This window comes from Pinus tabuliformis, chromosome 6, assembly GCF_031772625.1.
Source record: "Pinus tabuliformis cultivar Carrire ecotype Pingquan chromosome 6, CPIR1, whole genome shotgun sequence".
NCBI classification, from domain to species: Eukaryota; Viridiplantae; Streptophyta; class Pinopsida; order Pinales; family Pinaceae; genus Pinus; species Pinus tabuliformis.
Window position 1 is genome coordinate 1,731,548,791 of NC_142292.1, and position 10,006 is coordinate 1,731,558,796.

Sequence of the window (10,006 nt, forward strand, 5' to 3'; positions counted from 1 at the left end):
GTAAACAGTGATAGACAGAAGATACAAAAGGCTAGCAACAGTGCCTTAGCCTCCTTTCCTCCCTTTGGGGCCATGAACTGAGGCCAAGACCATCTTGTTGCCACAAAAACATAGATTTTCCTTCTCCATAGGATTTTTAGTGTTGCAGTTTGTTAGAAGGTTATTGCTTTGCTTTAGATATTTTTCACCATGCTCATTTTTGTCTTTGCAATAAGTCTTCTTCCATGCTTTCTCTCATTATATCTTTTTTTTTTCAGCATTTCTTTCCATAGCTCATCATTTAGATTAGCTTCATGCAAAATTCTATTTTTTTTATGTACTTAGTTTCCTTGCTTGCTTGATTTCATTGTTTGACTGTCAGTTATTTTGCAAAATATTTCTCCTTACAACAGGTCAACCTATCAACCATCACATTCTCTCCCTGATCTATGCCCTACAGGTCGCCCAAAGTTCATCTCAAATCTGCCTTAGTTTTCTGCATTTTTCTATAGGATTTCTTCCTCTCTCCCGACCATCTTTCCCTCTCCTAGTGATCCTTGGTGAACCCTAGGCACCCTAACACATCATCTACTCTTTCCACCCACTCTCACACCTTTAAAACCTTCAAAATTGCTCTCGGCATCCTACTGTAGACCTCCTGTAGATCCCCTGTGTCCTCTTGTAGATTTTCTTGTAGGCTTCCTTTTGAAGGTCGATTGCGGGAAAAGCCTCCAAAAGGCCACCTGAGACCTCCTAGGACCCATCCACACCATCCTACATCCTCTCAAGTCCCAAAACCACCCTCCATCGCCACCTATTCGCTGCCACATTCACAAACAAATAAATTACATGCATGACAAATTCACATAAAAATACATAAAAACCCAAAAATATGTTTTTTTCCTCATTTCCTTCTTGAAATAGCTTGAGTAGATGTTATTTACTTCCTTGAGTAGCAATGGCATTCATTTCACGGTTTTCATATTTTTTTATGCAAAAGTAGGATTAGTTGGTTACGAAGGGTTTGCTAGGTTTACTTTACATTTCAGTCTTTTTCCTTTCTGCAAGTAGAGTAGCCTTTGTAGAGTAAGCTTTCCTTTCTTTCATCACATATAGAGCTTCTTCTAGAATCCATAGAAGTTGGCTTGATCTCCTAGTGATCTTGCGCTAGCTGACCAAGTGACAACTTGCTGTGAGAACTAGTACTTGTGCATACAACACCGTCGCTTCCAAGTTTGTTACGAACTACGGGGTTGATAAGAGTAAAGTAGGAAACCTAGGAGTTGCAACATTACTGCTGCAATACTGGTGCTCACCACAAACCCAACAGTCAAATTTAATCTAGAGATTCAAAACCTTCACAGATTCTAGCATTGAAATCTGTACTCAACAACTACTGAACTATGTATCTCTAGTGATGAAAACATACTTCTATTCAGAAAAAACTTTACTCAATCAAACCTTCAAACGCTGGTACTAGGCCTTCTATTTGAAAAAACAATTTAATCATTACTCAACAAGCATCCTATGATGATGGCAGTTCTTACTTGAAGCAAGCAAACAACTTGTACTAATAACCACTCAACTTATTATACTCTTGATGTAAATAACAATTCATTCCTGAAGCAATTTATAACCATCCAACTCGTAAGAAAATGAGTAATCTATCCCAATAGCATTTTGATCAAACAATCGTTATGTACTTAATGGTCCATTCCCTTATCAAGACTCAGGAGTTAAGTACTAATATGGAGGATTTACTCTGTTTTACTCTATCACTCACTTACTTGTTGTTCTATCTTCAAATAAACCACTTACAGGATTTGATTAATGAAAGTGACCCTAATGCTGATCCTATTTAACACCCAGCTATGTAATTACACAAATTCTAAGGAACTATACTTAAATCTTTCCTGGAATCACACCAATCCCTACTTGCGAATATTCTTACTCAAAATCAATATGATGTTGTAAATCCAGGTAATGATTTAACTATGAAGTGGATAACCGAAACCTATGAACCAAGAGAGAGATCAGTCATTCAAATGAGACTAATTATTGCACAGAAGTAGGGAGAGTAATCGTTTTAGTCGACTAATGAAATTGGCAATTGCATGAACAGGGGAGGCAAACTAAAGAATTGGTCTTCGGTAGCTAGTCACACACAAATCGTTCCTGTAGTGTTTTGTTACCAACCCACAATGCATTAATCCGATAGTCCGTTGAATGAAATGAAGCGAAATGAAATCCAATCAATCATCTGCACAAATAATGCATCTTCACGCCTTGATCACCAATCCAATTCATTTCAACCAAATACGTTATAACATCTGAACAATCAATGCAACGTTCGCCTATTTTGTGTTGCCTACACAATGCTACAATTTACCCAAGGGATTGATTCGAGTGAATTCTCTCAGAGAAACAGAGGTAGATTTGGCGAATAAACCAAGCTTGTCCTTAATAAATTAAGATTGTGTTAAATAGTTTAAAGGCTTATTCTGACATCGTCCATAGGTAATGATTCAATCTACTCAGCAAGCGACCATACGATGTATTTGAGATGAGAGTAAATCAAGGTAATGGCACAGATCTGGTTTGGAAGGCACAAAAAGTTCACACCAAAATCTAATTGCCACTATGTCAATAACAAGAACCTCGCAATCATTCAACACACCTGTATGCACTAACCAATCAAATAAAACAACGCAATTAAACTGACTTATAATGGAAAAGGGAACTAACTATAACTAGTTTCATAGTGACACTATCAATAAAAATAGAGAGCAAACCCAAATGGGTGGGCCCAACCACACCTGGGGGATTTTAAACTTACAGTAACGAAATGGTTGTGATCACAATTAAAACATGAGCGTCAACATCCCATCAACACATTCAACTGGAACTCAGGGCAAGAGCATCATAACAATCTTATTGAAACTTAAGTCATAATTACACAACAAATACTTCAAGGTTCAACATGCTCCCATGTCAGAATCAAAAGGTAGGCTTTATAATAGAGCCTGATACATAATTGGCAAGCATCAGATCTGTTACAGAGAAAGGCGTGGGAAAACCAACAATATGGAGATCCATGAATTACTCTTATTTAGCACTAAAAATCCTCTAATTATTAACTGTCCACTTCCTATCAAAACCATATTCTGATATAGAAGTTTTCAACCAAAACCGTTCAGCAAAATCCGGACCCGAATTGATCCAATACGTTCATGTTCAGAAATGGTTTTCATTGGAATATTCCCTTGGCGATAACTCCTTCACAAAGACGAATTTTGGCAAACAGTTTTTGGGTTATATGAAACATGGTTCTCTGAACAAAACCCGTGTCTCAGAATTTCCAGATTCTGCCCCATTTGATCAGAAAATCCATTTTTTCACCTACAACAATTTCATACTCAACTACCCAACAACTAGTTAAATTTGACTTGTGGAGACTTCTGGCAACCTGTAGCAATACATCACAACACTAAACCTGTAATGATTAGTTAACCTCAAGGATCTAAACATGAAACATCTGATCTTTGAGTTATAAAATAGTTAAATAACACCATTATAATGCTTTTACCGTGGGATTGGATCTGTCACTATCCATAGAATAATGAGGATGAAAGGGTACAAAAGAGTCTTAAATAGGGATCAAAATGTGGCAAAAAGATAGTAAAGGAGGTGAAATACAGAGACAAAAAGTGGGTCCAACATCTCCCCCACGCTTAAGTTGATGCATGCCCTCATGCATCCTAGTCAAAAAGAGATGGAACCAAAATCTTTCAAAGGCCAGCAGCCTTAATCAAAACTTCCAAATCTCCCTGTACTGGAATCGAACACCTTGAAAACTGTCCTGCCACCCTCTGTGCACTCACCCTCTTATGTCTTTCAGGTATGAGGCAAAAGACTAAATTCTCTTTGTTATTTTTCCTTCCAAAAAGCATAGACATAAATAGTAGGTTCAAACAAATCAATGGGTTATCTAAGAAAGACAACTTTCAGTCATTCCAAATACCCGTTAAAGAACTCAAGACAGTCCTCCAGCAACCTCCCATATTCAGCTATGACTCTATCTACCTCGTCTTATCTGCTATGTCTACTATGTGGACCAGACGGGCTTTCAAATTACACCGTTTCCTTATTCAACTAAAGTTTTCACCTAAGAAACAAAATTATACCTTGCAGTTGCAACTCGTAGGGCAACTCATTGATTTTTGTGAAACCTCAAGCTCTTTCAAAATTCCCCACAAGTCAATACTTTACAATTGATAGCTGTAACAAAGTATTTCGACTTGTATTGTATATCTCCTCTAACAAGTGACAAACATCTCTGGTCAACAGGTCTCATTTACAATAAGAATAAACAGGAAAATTCCAGGCCTCCCTTTCTGATTTCTATTGTTAAGAGAAGACCTATGTATTCCATGCAGTATTCACCATTGGCCCCTAGAGTCAGTAAGCAAAGTAACATATGGCCTAGAAAAAAATATGATATTGTCAAAACAGATCTTGAAGGAAATTACTTTCCCTAGAAATCTACCATATTTAGCTTTGTTGAAAGCTGAATAATAAAATATACATAATCCTTTCACTCATAGTCCTCATCCCTTCGACGAGAAAAAGAAGGTGAAGAAGATAACCAGTAACAAAATAGCATAACCTGTTCAGAAAGAGCAATCACTCCCTTGGCTAGCACTCATATTTGAATTATCTGGCTTGCTTGAAGACCCAACGGGACCTGGCAGAGAAGTGTATGAGGTTTGGAGAACTTTATTTCGATTAGTTTGCTTCCCTGGAGGTTGTTGACTGTATTGGGCTTGGTGCTGTTGTTGTTGTTGCTGCATTTGATAAAGAGGATGATGTGGTCCCTGCTGCTGAAGTTGAAATAATGGTGAATTCATGGACATTTGCCGAGCTAGACTGCCAGATTGACCATCCTAGTATTAATATCATACCATGGAACTCACGAATACGTGAACGATGTCCAACATGTCTTAATCAATGCCTTCATACAAAGAAACAAGTTGCAAGCACAACACAAATAACAAGAAGGGAGATGAAAGCAATTTCCATTACTGACCATGCCATGTTCTCATATGAAGGTATGAGCCAAAATTCCATATTTGGATCTCCAACATGTTTCAAAAACATTTCTCTTACTGCTTTAGAAACAAACACTGCATGAATTATGACACCATCTGAATTTCCAGTCATTGAAACTAGATCAATACTATCTTCATTATTGTAAATAGTGGCTGCACTAAATCCTGTAGCTTGTGTATTTCTAACTTTATTCCCAAAGGTGCATGTACCCCGGATTATCAGAGCAAATGGGGCATATACATCTTTATGTGTGACTGCTTTGTTAGCGAGTGGAGTATAGGCACCAATAGGTTCAGCAAGTTGTAAAACACAACAACCTCCTGGTCCTCTAATTACTGGAGAAATTATCCAATCATCTCTGGCAGTGTCATAGTCCATATCACTTTACTATTATATAATCTAATCCCTTTTTGTGTTCATCAACAAATTCCCCAAAGCCAGTGCCTTATTGGGAAAGTTCATCATATGTACCGAGCTCATAACCTGTCCTGATCTCATAACAACTATCATATCTGCCTCACGTAAGAACTCCACTTGATATGTCACTAGAACAACCGTTTTATTCTTTAAAATACTTCTAATGTACTCCTTAAACAAATAAATTACTGTGTGGCATCTAAAGCACTAAAAATATCATCAAGAAGGTATATACCTGAATGTTGATAATAAGCTCTAGCTAACTAGATAATGATGATGAGGGAGCCAGGGGTAAGATTTCGATCAAGGTTTTGGGATAGTTCAGTAACAATAGTGGTAAAGGAGGATATAGTTTAGAATTAGGAATTAGGATATAGTTCATAATTCATAAGGATGATGGTTACAAGGGAGCATGGGTGGTTTTCGGTCAAGGATTTGGGGATAACAAGAGTAGTGACTAGGGATGTAAGGTAAACCTACAATTATAATTAGTAATTATCAATTATCTATAATCAAGTCAAATGAGTCAGGATGATACCTAGGTCACTTAAAATATTTTAAGCAAAGATAATGTGAATGCATAGAATTCAGGTCCATTGTTCAAGCATGATTTGATGAGTTTGCAGCAGATTTGAATTTCACCCGGCTGATGAAACTGTTCTCATGCTGCAAAACTGAGAAAATCTTTCTTGAGAGCTGAACTAAAGATGGTGCTGGATCTATTGAAGAAGGCTGAACTGGAGATAGTAAAGGAGACAGGAAAATGAAAGTCCCCTTCTCCCCCATGCTTGAGGAGTTGTATGTCCCCAAACAAATAAGGAAGATGACTGTTGCAAATGATGATCAAGCTACTGCATGGCAACCTTTATTAAAACAAGATGACTGCTAAAAGAAAAGGAAATTCTGCTACAAATGTCCTCACTGCTGCAAATCTGCGCTGAGATCACAAAACCATATAGTCCTCAATCACTACACATCCATGTGAAATCCTGCATATATGAATAAATCGTTTCGATGTCGAACATAAGCAAGAATCATTGGATTACCGACCATTGAGGAGATCATTAACCAATGCGAGATATCCCACCTTTGATGTCAATGGGAATCAAGGCACTAGGTACATTCTACTAGCCATGAATGGATTTTTCGAAGTCGAATGGATTGCAGAATTCATCCACCAAGAAACATTGATGTATTTCCTTGGTAGATGACACAGATACCTAGCATTAAGGCATGCAGGCTCCTAGGTACCTTATCTAACCCTAACCTTGGTCCTAGATGATGTGCTGATGTCGATGGGACAAGGCTTGTTGGCAGGTGGGCCTTAAGGAACCCCACTGTTGAGCACTGGAGAAGGTATGTTATTTTCATTTACTTTGTTATCTTTTCTTCAAAACTCATAACCTTTTTACATCATGAGCTAGGTAGATGACAAAAGAATATGATAAAATCTAGAAGATTTATATGTAATGTGAAATAACTAATAATTGCCCTTTTTCTATGCAGAAAGAGGAGAAAATGGAAGACTGTCATCTCAAAGGAAAGAACGAGACCAAGTTAACTACTGTCCCTTTGGCAGGGAACCACGTTCAAACAAGGCGATCCAAATTGGAGCGTAACAGCCAGAAAAAGGAAAAGGAGATCTCCAATTGGCGTAAAAGAACAAGAGGATAACTGCAAACTAACAACTTGGCAAATCCCTCAGGATCCTTTGATCCCGAGGGATCGCTATCATAACAATCCTCTATATTGTTGATATCGACGCTCGGCTGTTATAAGAAAGGGTAGTGCTGTTAGCTTGGGGGAGAACTATTGTTATTTTTATGAAATTCTTCTTGGTACTTGAACTTTGATTATCGACTCTCTTTGAAGAGCGATTCATTGTAACTCTGTTTAATGTTTTAATATAAAAACCTGGTTGTTGTTCTATCGTTGATTCTAGAGTAGCCTTAAGCAGTGAGTCCCTGGAGGCTAAGGGTCCGACCCTGGTGGATCACTTGCTCCTGTACCATATTTCTGATTCATGTGTGGTTTGATTTCTTCCATTTACTTTGTTCAATAATCTAAGGTGCTTTACTGTTTTACATATCAGCTTTGTTATATAAACTGGACCAAGTAATGTTATTATCTGCAACAAGAATGCTATGTTATTGGTTCTGACTTTATATCGCATTGTTGTTCCTTTTGACAATTGATATAACATTGCTGCTCCTTACGGATTGCCATTTGATTACAGATTAACAATGTTGCATATTCCTAAATCGGTAGTACTGTATGGTTTATTCTTAATTTCTGACTGCTGTTGATTCGGGATTGCTGTTCTGTTATAATTGCTGTTACTTTATAGCTGTGATTCATACTTATCGTATCAAAGCTCAGATTACTGTTCCTTTAGTGTTAAGTGTGTCACGTGTTTAACTTGGTTTGCTGTACATTCATATTTAAGTTGTTGTTCCATACTTTATTTCTTTTAGTCCGCTGTTCTATTTCTGTTGCTGTTCAATTCAAAGGTTGTTACTTAATTCCTGTAGGTTCTAATTATTGCTAAAGTCATTTCCATAGGTTAAAGTTTTTCTGTTCAATCTTGCTTATAAAGATAGTTGCTGTTCCATTTCTTGTCATTTGAAGTTATCACCGCTTTGGTATACAAAAGGTCTGAGACTGTAGTGAACATCGACATATTCTGTTTAGTTCCCAGTTTGATGATCCTTTCTTTAAGTTCCTTTTTGATTGCATCAGTTTATAGAGGGAAGAGTTATCGTTACTGCACCCTTGACTGATAAATTGTTTTGGCTTTTTGAACGCATGATTTGAATCCTAGGTTTCTTTTTGCAAGTAGATTTTATTCCAAGCATCCGTTTACTCTTGTATTGAGAGCACTATACTAATAACATTACTTTGACAAATGACCGCCTCAAACTGAGTACACTCTTTGAGATAACAAATCATTCCTGGATTGACAATTAATGTAGGGTAAATAGAGGTGAAAAAGACCCTTTTTACTGCTCGACATTTTGGCGCCATTGCCGGGGAAGAGTGTAGCCATTTGTTTCTTTTCTAGAGTAGTGTAAGAACCTGCTAGGAGAGAATTGGGTTTTAAAAACGGAAGGTAATAACCTGCATGCGGAGCATGTAATAGCCTTGCTCCCCTGCTCGCTTTCCTGTAGATTTGTTGTTGTTTTTTTGGGTAGAATTAGCAGTTGATTTGTGTGCATGACTAAGCAGAAAAAGCCAGAAAAGAATCCTAAACCTCTAACCAAGCCTGATAAAGCTAAGGGGCCGGTGACCCTTGGCCGATCAACCTTTATAGATGAAATCCTTAAGAAAGCAGAATCTCAGCCTTTATTCGGACCTAGAAAAGTTACATCTAGACAACCTACTATTTCCCTTCAGGCCACAGGATCACCATCTGTAGCCTTTGCTGAGGTGCATAGTCACACTGAAGAGCAAGATTTTCAAGAAAGTGAGAATTCTAGCCCAAAATCATTGCAAGAAGGGAACCTTAGCAATCTCCGTGAAGGGAGAGGAGAAATCAGGGAAACTAAAGAACCAAGATCTCCTCTTGGGGTAATTCTTCCATTAAGCAGCCCAGATAAGGGAAGTGCTGCAAAAATCATCCATAACGAAGTTGAAGAACCTCAAGAACCAAAATCCCCCTAGATATTAGGAACTCTAATCATCCCAGATAAAGGAAGTGCTGTTAAGGCCATTCCTGTTAAAGCCAATCCCCCTCGTTAGCTTAGGAATACCCTCCTAGACATCCCAGAAGATTATTGGCACATATTTGACCAAATGGCCCAAAACCAGCCAAAAACCCAAACTTCTACATTGCAATATCCCATTGTGGACACTACAACTAATGCTCCTATGAAAGCAATTCCTCTCCAGCATATCCCTACATTTCATGGCCTTACATATGAAGATATGGATGCATTCTTGTTTGAATTTGATGTGCTGTGTAGAGGTTATGACTATACCACCGATCCCCGGAAACTGATATTATTTCCCTCTACATAAAAAGGGGCTGCTTTAAGATCGTTTATGGGATTGGGTGGTGGTGTTATAAATAACTGGGATCAAATGAAAGTCTTTTATAAAAAAATATCAGGATTATTGTAGGTCCAGAGAGTTGAAAGATGAGATATTTCAGATGGTAGCTAGACCAAATGAAACATTAGAAGAATATGTTGAGCATTTTCAGTATAATCTTTAAAGATCTCGTTATGCATCATTACCCTTACCTGATAATGTATTAAAAACAACATTATTTAGAGGAATGAAGGAACAATGGATTGAAACACTAAATATTATGGGAAAAGGAGATATTTATCAGGAAAATCTTGTTGACATTATTAATTTATGTATTAGGAGTTCAAGAGGCAGCACAAGACTAAAACCAACAGAACATGATCGGTTTGCAAGAGATAACAAAATTTCTGCTGAAGGAGTAACTCGCGCAGAAATTGGAAATTTATTAGAAAATTTCAAAACCGACATATTG

The 10,006-nt window shown here is 37.6% G+C and overlaps 1 pseudogene; it reads right to left on the reverse strand.

Annotated features, from left to right (window-relative positions):
• Positions 1-4,992: 4,992 nt before the first annotated feature.
• Positions 4,993-5,466, reverse strand: LOC149265809 (receptor homology region, transmembrane domain- and RING domain-containing protein 2 pseudogene; annotated as a pseudogene).
• Positions 5,467-10,006: the final 4,540 nt, after the last annotated feature.